The sequence below is a fragment of the Aythya ferina genome (genome assembly GCF_964211825.1).
Source record: "Aythya ferina genome assembly, chromosome: 3".
In the NCBI taxonomy this organism is placed as follows: domain Eukaryota; kingdom Metazoa; phylum Chordata; class Aves; order Anseriformes; family Anatidae; genus Aythya; species Aythya ferina.
In genome coordinates, this window is record NC_140298.1 from 4658254 (window position 1) to 4670819 (window position 12566).

The 12566-nt window shown below is 39.7% G+C and overlaps 1 protein-coding gene across 2 annotated transcripts in view; it reads left to right on the top strand.

Annotated features, from left to right (window-relative positions):
- Positions 1-1295: 1295 nt before the first annotated feature.
- Positions 1296-12566, top strand: part of LOC311434195 (uncharacterized protein) — a 68960-nt gene continuing 57689 nt past the window's right edge. Inside the window, exons 1-4 of one of the 2 annotated variants that reach the window (XM_084514207.1) lie at positions 1533-2067; positions 4513-4642; positions 8396-8451; positions 9453-9503. The gene's annotated coding sequence lies outside the window, so the exon portion shown is untranslated. Of the gene's footprint in view, positions 1332-1532; positions 2068-4512; positions 4643-8344; positions 8452-9452; positions 9504-12566 lie in introns of those variants that run through there. The other variant, XR_014691312.1, reaches the window with a different exon arrangement.

A 12566-nucleotide genomic window follows, 5' to 3' on the forward strand; every position in this document is an offset into this window, starting at 1 on the left:
AATTACAGAATTTCTAGGTTGGAAGAGACCTCAAGATCATCGAGTCCAACCTCTGACCTAACGCTAGCAGTCTCCACTAAACCATATCCCTAAGCTCTACATCTAAACGTCTTTTGAAGACTTCCAGGGATGGTGACTCCACCACTTCCCTGGGCAGCCTGTTCCAGTGCCTCACAACCCTTTCAGTGAAGAAGTTCTTCCTAACATCTAACCTAAAACTCCCCTGGCTCAACTTAAGCCCATTCCCCCTCGTCCTGTCACCAGGCACGTGGGAGAACAGGCCAACCCCCACCTCTCTACAGCCTCCCTTGAGGTACCCATAGAGAGCGATAAGGTCACCCCTGAGCCTCCTCTTCGATAAAAAAGATAATATGAACTCAGGATCTAATGGCCTCAATATTCTCACGCAAACCTGCAAGTTACAAATAGGATTCTGTTGGTTATGTGGAGATGGGCTTGCTAGAAAAACCTGGCCCTCAGATTGGAAGGGTCACTGTGTAGGGGGCTACCTCAGTCCTCGAGGGGGTATATTTGCTGGACCGCCTCCAGGAATAGTCCGAACTTTATGAAGAACACATACCGCTCTGGATAACCCTCTCGTGATGAGGCCTACAGGATTTCATAATCATGAAATGAAGCAGTTGTTTATCATAATAATTGTGGTCATAGTTTTGTCCATGGTTCTTTGCGTGGTGATCCAATGTACCTTATGGTGTTTTAAGAGTACAGGAGTTTCCTACAGTGAATCAAAAAAGAACCAACTAAGATGTAAAGTTGAGTCTAACAAATATCTTGAAGGGGCATTAGATAGGGAAACACTGAATTAAGGTTAGAGGTAGTAAAGAATTTACTGACTTCTTAGAAAAGGGGGGACTGAGAGAGGGGAATTAAAGAGAATCTTAGTAGGTAGGGTGTTGATTAATGAACACCTAGATTGTTGTACTGAACTAGTAGATGTTGCTTAATGTCTTTGCTAACTACTGCGCAAATTAACTGAAACAAGAAGTCTTGGGGCCCCTCGCAAAGGATGGTTCCTGACAAAAACGTTCCTGTCTCAAGAACCATCTGAGGCCAACCCTGTGGTTTGGAGAAGAGCCAAGGAGCAGCTGAGTCTGCACAAAGGCAGGGGGTGATGAAAGAGTCATCAACCTTCATCCCCACGATCCCCAGCGACCACCACCAAGAGACACTGCTCAAACACAGATGGGAGGAGCTTATGGAAATGACTTCTGGCAACTAATTTTAATATGAAGCGGGGATAGGTCATGCGTATGTATAGGTGCATTTGGGAAGCTTCATACACACGTAACTCTCTACTGCATATAACCAAGGTGAGTTGCCGTGTTGGGACGTGCATGACTTTGGTGGGACTGCCCCCCGTGCTGCCCAGCGCTCAGTAAGTATACCTACTGTACGATCTCACTGACTGTGGAGTCCATTTTCCACACCTCTGAGGGAGCCCCTTTGAGTGTGTGGGCCCAGGCTGGCAGCAGGGGACAGGCTGGGCTCTGAAGGCATAGGGTGCTGCCTCAGGCACCCCTGGCTGGCCCCTATCCTGCCCTAAGACCTCTGGGGGATGAAGGGAGTTTCCCACGTATCTGCGCGTCCGGCTCTCTGCGGCATCTCTGTGCCCCACAGCCTGCTTCAGGCACAGCTGCCTGGCACAGAGGAGAGAGAAGGCTTTAACCGAGCAAGGAGCACTCTTCTGCTGTATGTGGGGAATGGATGGGGTGATTTTAGGGCACAGACTGGGTTCGCAGGTGTAATGTAGGCTCAGCAGCTGTGGTTGTGCATCTCACTGTCACCAAAAGGAGTGCAGGAATGAACTTAGCACATTTCGTGTTTAAAAAACAGCCTGGTATGAGTTCTGTTGTACAAACAAATGCGCTGTATTACAACTTGTGTTCAGTGAAAGTACTTGGTATCTGCGTACCTGTTTCAAAGCCTTATCTGGAGAGATAGTAGTTCTAGAGCTTTTACAAAAAGGACTGATTTCTGAGGGGAGGATAACATTACAAAGTATTTATCCCAGGAACAAGCATTGCAGTTCTTACCACCTAGTCTAAGGTAAAGCTTTTCTTTTGCTGATAGTCCTGGGACACCAATGTACTGTCAGTGAAACTGTTTGTAGAAGATGTGCATTCAGTTTGTAGGGCACCAAATTCTCTTGGTAGAATCTAAAGGAAACTTCCTACATAGCACTCTGAGGTATTGTTCACCAGAGCTATGGCCAGTTGGAAGGCAGGGAAAGTTTACGCTTAAGTTCATTTGCACCGTTTTTTTAAAGTGATCTGTACTTTCCTCTGTGTGTTCAGCTTGAGACTTCACAAGGAAATCTATCCTCTTAGAAATGCTGACTTTTGCCCACAAAAAGTCTTCTAAAGTCATCCTCATTTTTTTTTTTCCTGAACTGAAAAAACTAATTTTGTAGTTGTCTTGAGAAACTGTGCTGGTACCTTTTGCTTTTCGCTTTTTTTTTTTTTTTTTTCTTTTTTTTTTTTTTTTTTTCTGTGCTTATTTTTTCTCCAAAGTGGAACCACAGTAGAGATTTGGGAGTACTAGGTTTTTTTGGGAAAGGTGTATGTTGTTTTTAGCAGTTTTGGAGACTAACTACCCCAGAGTATTAAATGGGGTATATAGGTGTTAATTTTTGCTTAGTGTTTTGATTAGTGTTGTTTGCTAATAATAAATTAGCTTAATGAAAATAAGCCCTTTGATTCCTCACTGAGTTATTAAAATAGGAGTTACAATATTGAATTGGAAAATGAAGAGACACAGAAGGGTGTGTGCCCCTTTGTCAACATGTGTGTGTTCTGTATCAATTATGGGTTCAAGTGGTCTGCCCTAATAGTCTGAGCTCCTAGCATGTGAAATATAAGCCTCTCAGTTACTGTTTGTTTTTGTCTACAGGCTCTAAGAAGCTTGTGGTTGAACCTTCTAGGATAAGTTCTCCATGGCTTTATAACAAACAAACAAAAAAAACAAAACAACAACAAGAAAAAACACTAGCAGAACATAAAAGAGTATAGAAAGAAATACTGGGCCATAGAATGCTGAGGATAATAACAGAGAGAGAAGGTGGCTTCCTGTGGGACCACTTGTCCACAAAATGTCTGTCTTGTAGAGTAATTCATGCAGACATAAAATGAAGAATTCAATAACATTAAATTCATTACTTCAAGTTGTATAAATCTTTAATTTTTTCCTACTTTATTATTCTAAAACTCTTGTCCTTGGCAGAAACATTCCAATATTTGTTGAAGTTAATGGATAATTACAGCACTAGCTTCATAAGCCTTTTTTTTTTCTGATTTTTTTTTGTATGTGAATGCTGAAGTGTTATCAGAAAACACTGGTGATTTAAAAAAAAAATCCCTACAATTTACTTAACTTTCCTTGCATTATAGATGACAGCATATATAATGTTTTGAGCGCTTGCTGCCAGAACCTTAACGTTTGCCTTTAAATAAAGCTTCATGCTTCTTTAAAAATCAATTAACTTCTACAAAGGAGTTTAAGGAGCTAGTAGGTTTATGTGGGAGCTAACCTTTTCAACTAAGGGTCCATTAATAGGTTTATATATATTCATGCTGGGAGCTTATTCTGTTATGTTAAATGAACTAAGCTACTAGCTCTGCAATGCCATGTGAGATTATGAAATTGCGAAGTATGTGGAATAGTTCAGAACTGAATTTAAGAATTATACCTTCTCAGTAGGTTATTTGTTCCCCAGTGCACTAGTTTCTTTAGCTGAAGTAGCTTTTGAGATCACAGTCCAAAAAAGGAAGGCATTTCACGTGATGAACACTCAATATTGAGCAATGATGTATTATGTTTCCAATTTGAACAGGCACTTCCTTGCTGGTAGAGAATCACCAAAGAGAAAGCTTGGCAAAACCAAGTCATTAAAACAATGCTTAGCCTAGCAACACCAAGCTCATCTTAGTACCGGAAAACCACCTTCAGTATAGTTGCCTTCCCTAATAGTAATAATGTAAGGCAGAGGGCAGGATCATGCAGAAATCTCAAATGAAGTAAATAAAGATCACTGCTAAATTACTGGTAGTTTGAAGTATGTATCTTAGCAGAAAGGAGCTTGACAATTACGGACTGTGCTGTTCCTGATAAATTACAGAAAGGAAGTGTATGCTGCTTTTTCTGAAGTCTTCTCGTTAGCTTTCCACCTATACTGATTGTATGCGTTCAGCTATTAAAGTGGTGGGCTGTGTGCGAGAACTGTTTTTCCTATCACTTTAACCCATTCCTTCTGTGAGATGTAGCACTAAGGTTGTTCCTGTAGTAATTCCCAGAAGATTTCTAGCAGTAAGAAAACCATCATTACAGCTACTTATATTCTATTCCTAACTATGATTCTCAACAGCCCTACGGGTTCCAAAAGTGCTGTGGGGGTTCTTATTCCTTGGTCTTCATTTTGTGGGTTTGTGTTGTGCTTTTATATATAATTCTGGGAAGGCCAGGTAAACAACACTGATATCCGAATGTGTTTTTCAGGCAGAAGCTGAGGAGATGCAAGACCATATGTTCCCAAATTAGGTCCTGTGTGATGTATTACTGAAGAAATCGCCCTGCCTCCAGGATAGTCACAGGTCAGGTGGAGGGGCAGGAGGAGGTGTGACTGAAAGTTGAGTATTAACTTAGCTTGCCTTAATTCAAGAAGGTGTTCATGGAAGCTTTGTTACCCACAGATAGATGTTGTTTCTGTAGTCAAATTCATAAATTCTGAATTACTCTGCCCTTCATAAATGGAAACTGTAACTCTGAGGCTTTCTTACAAATAATAGTTGTTATCTTAAAGCAATCACAGCAGAGAGCTCCATTTTTACTGCATATGATTAATAAATCGTATCTTTTTATGAGGGGAGGGAAATTTTTGAAGAGCTTAAGAATGTGAATAGTTGGAATATGAACACTCACATTTTTAATCGCAGATAAAAGTAACTGCATCCTGTGACATCTGTCATGATGTTAGCAAGTAGTGCTTTATATCGCCTTGTTTACCTTAGTGTCATGGGTTGACTTGTCTAGTAATTAACAAATCTGTAGTTTTGGCAGCGTGATTTATGAATAAAGATAGCATTGCTACTGGTTGGATTGAATTTGTAAGTAATTCAAAACCAGAATGAATAGATGTAGCAAGTTGCTGATGGGTTAAAAACAGGGTTGTAATTCTAGCACTTAGAATAAACAGTGTGTCTATGTATGTTTTGATGTTCTAGCTAGCCTTGGTGTTCAAAACAAACTGATGTAAGAGCCCAGAAAGTCAGATATTAACTCATTTGGCTTGTGCAGAAGGTTTCCTTTTCTGTTTTCTTTTGTTTGTATTTTTATGCAGGAGAAGAGTTCAAATCCTTGAGATTAGTTTGTTAAACTGACTGTTCGCTATTTCTATTTAAATTAGTTATTTCAGATGGAAGGTTAAACGCAGATTTTCACGCTTGCATCTGTAACATCCCAGAATGAAATGTGTTCTTTAAAAATCCTAACAGTAAACCAGGCCTTACTCTGGCAAGTTAGTAAACTGTATCTTGTGCTTGAGCAGGGGGGTAGTTCCTAGCTATCCTGTAGTAGGAAGCAGTGATCACTGGCTCTTCTTATTTCAGATAACTCTTAAATTCTTTGGTGGAAAAGGCCCTCGTATCTTTATGCAGGCTGTGGCTGTTACAAACAAGCTGTAGTATGAGAAGACAGAGTACTCGTCTCCTTTCTTCTGTAAGAAGCTTGGTAAAGGATGGTTCAGAAACAGAGTGCAGTCATACAAAAAGCAGCTCTTTTAACAGGATAAATGGATCTCAACTTCTTTCTAATACAATAACGACCACTGGTATGTGTAAGCTTATGCCCGGTGTTTTGTTGCCGCTGTTCCCTGCCTGTTGTCTTCTTTGTTATATGTTCAGTCTGGAATTTAGGCCTTGCTGAAATGAATAGGAAAACTTGGTTGGGTTTCAGGTCAGCAATGTGCCCTGGTAGTGATAAAAGCTAACTGTACAGGGCTGTATCAACAGGAGTGTAGCCAGTAGATGAAGTGAAGTGATTATTCCTTTCAGCTTGGCACTCACTAGGCTGCATCTGGAGCACAATGCCTGGTTTTTGGTCCTTCAGTACAAGAAACATGTTGAAAGCTCCATGGGAGCTCTTCAGAGGCCAGGCAATAAGAAGGGGGAGAGGCTGAGGGAGCTGGGCTGCTTCTTTCTGGAAAAGAGATGGCTGAGGGGACACCCAGGCAGCCCCCCAGTGCCCAGAATAATTTTACAGGAAAGGGCAAGCCAAGTTCTTTGAGATGCATGGCTGGAGAACAAGAGGCAACAAGCATAAATGCAAGTGGGAGGTTCCTACTGGAGACAAGGGGACTACTCTGCACTGTAAAAATAAGCATAACAAAGCTGCGAGCTGCTTGGTCTGAATTCAGCATTTGTTGTGGCTCGAGCAGGAGGTTGGATTCGTGAGCAGAGATGTCCTAAGGTCCCTTCCAGTTTGAGTGATTTGAGAGAACTTTAAGTTCCCCATTGGTGTATATAACTTTCACTGATGTTGTATGTGAAAACGTTGCTTATTTCTGGTCTTCGAACATAGTTTAACTCCTGATATGGTCGGATGATTTTCTTCAATCGACATCACTAATTTTGATTTTAATAAATGCTGTCAGAAATCTTTTGTGGCCTCTGAAAGAAATAGATGTTGAAATGATTAGTTATCTTGTACCCCACTAGCACATATTATATGATGGAACTGCGTTGGAGGAGTGTTTACAGGTTTAATATATTTATCTTTCCCAAAGTATCAAATCTCTGCTACTTGATCTTAAACCTGGGTGCTGTGAGTTGATTTTTCAGGTGTTTGTGAATGTCTGCCAGTACCACTGATACTAACCCCTGGGCAGAGGAAGAAATGCATAATACAGTGAGAGTGAAGTTGGGAAGTGGGAGTATTTAGTTTTAGTTTTCCTTTGCCAAAGGAAAACTGAAGTGAATGTAAATTAGTCCTGTGTAATACCTTACACCCACGTCTGTAGAGACGTGAAGGATCTGCTTTCCTACCTTTTATGAGGAGTTCTTAACTTCCCATGAAAACCAGCAGCAAACATGGTGTAGGTTGGAATGGTGTAGGCAGAATTCAGTGAATAGTTTAGTCTATTTGTTCTTCATCAGGGCCCCACAATTTGTGGCAGCAAGAATATTTTGAACGTTTTCCTAATCCCTGCACACGCTGTTCATAGGTGAAGGGATGGGCCACTGCTCTGATTTTGTCACGAAATAAAGATGATGTGGATTAGCAAGAAGTGCTTACTAGTTTTCACCTACAAGCTGGAAAGCTGTGTAGCATTCTTCCTTCCTGTTATCTCAAATGCAAGTGTTTTTGTTTGTTTGTTTTAGTTTCAGGTTTTTTAACTTCTGATAGTATTGGGGTTTCGGAACACTCTTCCCATAAATTTTCTCTATCAGTTTAGTAGTTTGTCATTAGCACTTTTAGAGTTTTAGCAGAAGAGCTTCTCAAACAATGCTTACTTTTGGTCTCTCGAGGTTTGTCAAGAGCAGGACTACTTTCTAATGTAGTGTACTAGCATTAGGTGGCGTGTACCTCAGAAAGGTGATGTTCTAAAAGCAGATAATGTCATGCAAGTAGGAGAAAAACCATCACCCTGTAAAGAGATCATGACACTAACTCGATGAAGGATTAATAAGCAGAGCAGGGAGGGGAGAAAGAGACAGCTAAGGGAAGTAAGGGAAAGGAAAAGAGAAAGCAGGTGTTGTGTAATGGTGAAGTGAAGGGAATGAGGCATTCAGAGGAAATTGCCAGCTATAAATTTCCAAGGATGTCTGGGGAATGCACAACAAGCAATCTGTTAATGTCACCAGTGTCACTGTAAACAGCTTCAGCCTCTACCTCATTCTTCAGTAAAGGTCCTTTCCCAAACCTATTCAGGGGCTGGGATTTCTGCTGAGTTCTTGCTTGACCTCGCAATGTCTTTTGTGAAGACTTTCTTCTGAAAGCAGGGAAAGATGTTGGGTGGCCTCGTAGTTCACACTTTCTCATGCAGCTGTCATCTTAGTTCTATGATTTTCTGATGTAACGGGACCAGAAAATATGATGGGCTAATTATTGAATGTAGGGAACTTGGTCTGGCCTTACAAGCTTACTTTATCATTCTAGAAATGGCAGAACTAATCCCCACCTAAGCATTCCTCTTCTCATTGAGCATCTGCTGTTGTTTTTAATTGTTTTGTGGTGTTTTTGGTTTTTTTTTTTTTTTTTTTTTTTCTTACTGGGAGAGATTCTAATGTACGTAACTTACTCTTCAATTACTTTTGGCTCTTTACCTTCCCAGTCCAAATTTGGCCAAACTGATTTTGCACTTTAATTTATTCTTGTGTGGAAGAAAACAACTCATCTGCCTTGAACATCCTGACGTGCAGAAAACGGACTCCACAACCGGTAAGATTGTACAGCTGGGCAGCACGGGGGGCAGTCCCACCAAAGTCATGCGCACCCCAACGCAGCAACTCACCTGGGTTATATGCAGTGAAGAGTTACGTGTGCATGAAGTTTCCCAATGCGCCTATACATATGCATGACCTATCCCCACTTCATATTAAAATTAGTTTCAAGAAGTCATTTCCATAAGCTGCATTTGCCCAGTTTCTCCTGGTGGTGGTTGCCAGGGGTCGTGGGGGTGAAGGCTGATAACTCTCCTCCATCACCACTGGTTGACTTCCTGCCTTTGTGCAGACTCAGCTGCTCCTTGGCTCTTGTCCAAACCACAGGGTCGGACTCAGCCAGTTCTTGAGACAGGTTCCCCGTTTTTGTCAGGAACTATCCTTTGTGAGAGGCCCCAAGACTTGTTTCAGTTAATTTGCTCAGTAGTAAGCAAAGACATTAAGCAACATCTATTTTTAATACAACAATCTAGGTATTCGTTAATCAGCATCCTATCTACTAAGATTCTCTTAACTCCCTCTCTCGATCCCAGATCAATGATTTTAGAGGAGTTGTAAAAAGAATATTAACAGTGTTTACAGATGATCTTAAGTTAGAAGGTTTTATAAGCTGTAATAAGAAATAACATAATCCAAAAATCTTGGAAACAGGGAATTGAACGTAACTGAGTAGAGAGGAAAAATACAAACTGATATGTCCTTGGAAAAAAGTGAGAAGTTCAATACAAGGGAAAACTTGGAAGACAGTAATAGCTAAGGGAGGAAATGGGGAGCAGATTAGATGTCTTTGTTCAGTGACTGGGTGAAGAAAAGCACAATATAACTATGGCATATCTGTGGGGATTGTTTTGAACGGTAGCAGGGGAGTGGCCTTCTAAATATAATTTTCATGAGACCACTCATGGAATGTTGTAGGTAGGCTTGAGTATATCATTATCAGTATGTTGCAAACAGATGGACACAATTTCAGAAAATATATGTTAATTACTTCTTTCTTAGGAAGAAGAGAACAGAGGAATGAAATCAGTAAAGTGGCTGAGAGAAAAACAGGTGGGAACATACCAATAAATTTCCTAAGATAAACACTATTGATGAAGGTTTTAAGATAAGCACGTAATTTAAATAACTGTAACTAAAGGTTATTAGTCATTGAATTTTTTTCACAGTACTCATGAAAAATAGGTTTTGAGATAGAGCCAAATAACACTGGGATGTATATTACAAGGGAGAAATTCTGCCTCTACAATCTTTTCAAGCTGTAATGTTTGCGGTGTTTTTGCTGATAGTGGAATTCCTTTTCGAGCTACATCTGGCTTGCCAAGTTCACGTGAAAAGCATTGATGCCCAGAGGTAGGAAGACAAAAGGAAAGAACAAGAAACTTGTCCCCCTCAACAACCTGGCTATCCTTCTGTTAGGACACTTTCCTAGTTTTTACGTTGAACAGCCTGTGAAATTAAAATGTGTCCCAAGTGATGAACACAGGACTTAAATTCCAAAATATGTATCTTTAGCTTGTTCATTGTGGAAATCTGTCAACTAATTACATATCTTGGTGGACAAGAGGGGGTAAGAAAGGAGTAGAAACTAGGTCACTTCTTAGTGTTTTCTTGGAGATACGATATTTAAAAAAAAAATAGGAAACTACTTCCCTAAACTAGAAAGCTCTAAGTCGGTACTGAAGAAAACTATAATATTCTTCCCAAATTTTTTGAAGACAAAGGTGCAGCTTCCTGAATCTGTCAGCTGTAAATGATAAATGTGTGATTAATGTGTAAGTGATTCTGATCCAATTCATTTAAATGTTTTATTTTTTTCAGATTTTCATATGGAACTCTGATTTAGAGACTTTCTTGTGTGCTTTACTGTATTTTCACTGATCTCTCTTTTTCAGACTATAATAAATTAATATTTAGCCTTTGGCAATCTATGTTTTTAAAACACTTTCTTCATTCATACCTGTGACTAAACTTAATCTTTGATCCTGCTCCTCTGTGGCTTCCCTTTTCTCCTCTAAAGGGAAAAGTAAGACTAAAATCAGGAGTATTCCTGTCCATAGAAAACTTTTTCCCTTGTGAGAATCCTCTGGACAGGTTTAGTGGAAGAAAACATCCCTGCAAGCTCTAAGTGTCTATGAACAATTAAGCTATTTATTATGTAGGCAGGATAGAACCAGAAACTAGTCATCCCAGAATTAAAAGGAAAGAGTAAAATCATCCAACCTCAAAGCAAAAGGGAGCATTGTGGGTCTGAGACTTGACAATTTCCTGATCTACTTGAGTAGTAAGTAGAGGGTTTCAGTGGTAGACGAGACTCCTCTACTGTCTGTGGCAATATCTAAACACTACATAGATATCTACAAGAAAGCAAAGATGCAAACTTCCAGAAACTTTGGAAAACAAAAGCTTGTCATTGGCTTTGGATTATCTGTGGGCAAGACAAGTTCAAGTTCATTCAAAGAACGAATTAGCAAGAAGCAGACGCTGTGTGAACCTTGTGCTGTGCGTGGTTAACAATGCTGTAACAAGACACAATCCTTCTGTGACACAGGTTACCATGCTTCTAAGGGTGATGTCAATGGCACCTGCAATGTCAGAAGTTTATTTCCCTGCTCCCTGTAAGAAGACATTGTGTCAAAGTAACTGCAATCACTTCTCAATGCGATGTGTGTGAAGAAGGTGCTAGGAGGTACTGACAGTGAACTTGTACGTGGTTATGGCAGTCCTCTTAAGTTCATCTTGCCTTATGGTAGTGCGGGAAAGATGGCTGGGAATTACATTTCAATAATTCGGGAAATGCATGTCTTAAGATATGTCTGCACAGAGAAAATTGGTAATTAGAAGCATGTGTTCCCCTGTAAGTGTTCCAGTGAGCTGTCTGGATCGGGATGAAAGCCTAGATTAACACAGTGTGACTGTTGTACAGATGCAAACCTGGTGTGCCTTTAACCATTTCAACTAGGCTTGTAATGAGGTTAAAAACTTGTGAACTCATAGGATCTTTAGTTTGATTCTTTTTTACTTATAAAGTGAAATACGTACTAGCAGTAGTGTGATTTTTAACTAGGTGTCACCTAACAGCAGTTAGCCGTAAACCTAGAGCTCTGATGTTCCACATCTTAGATTGAAAAGGATTTGGGATTCTGAATCTTAGTTTCAAGTTGCATGTCAGAATACAACTTAAATAAATAAGTAAAGGTTTGTAGGACAGTGTGCGTGAAGTACATATACCCTTTTTGCCTGTAACTTTTTTCCATTTTTGCTTTGTTTAAAATTGTTAACCTGAAGATTAGAGGAAATAGGGAGGTAGAAAATCATTTCTCATAGTTATTCAGCCAAATAAGTTTGTGGTTGTAGCAGAATAATAAAGAACTTTACTGTTTTTTTTTTTGTTTGTTTGTTTGTTTTTTTTTAAGTGGGTTTTATGAGTTTGATAAAATACTCCATAAAGTCTATGGTTATAAAACAGAGATGCTACCTCCTCTTACAGCAGATGTGCATCCCAATTTAACAATTTCGCTCATGAAAATAACTAGCTTGTAATGTTAACATTTTTTAAATATGTTAGATCCTTAAGCCTAAATGGGAGAAGGGCATCCTGCCCATGATGTTCAAAAGGTCACTCAAGTATGATCAATAATCTATTAGCAGGAATCTGTTCTATTTAACATTTAACACTAACAAGTTTTTTTATCCTTTCCAACTGTGAAATAATACAGAGAAGTAGTCCAGAAGGTTGAATTGTGGAGGAGGTCAACATAGAACCAGAAATAGTCTATAATAAAGATATTTAGCAGAAAACGCACCTTAAGCAACCTTTTATTACAAAAATTTAAAATGTCATGTTAGCCTGCCTGTCTCTCCTGTCTAGTTCAGAGGCACAGCGATGAGCACTCCTTCATTAAACAGCTTAGCATCATGGCCCTGTATACAAAATCAATTTTTTTTTTACAAATATTTATCACACCTGATTTAACGGAGTGGTATGAAATACACACTGCCCATAGGACTAGAGAATGATTCCTAATCATTCACTACTCATTCATGGGAGAATTCCCAAGCATAAGTATTTTTTCCATTCTAACTGAGAGTGACTAGGATAACATAAAGCTCTAA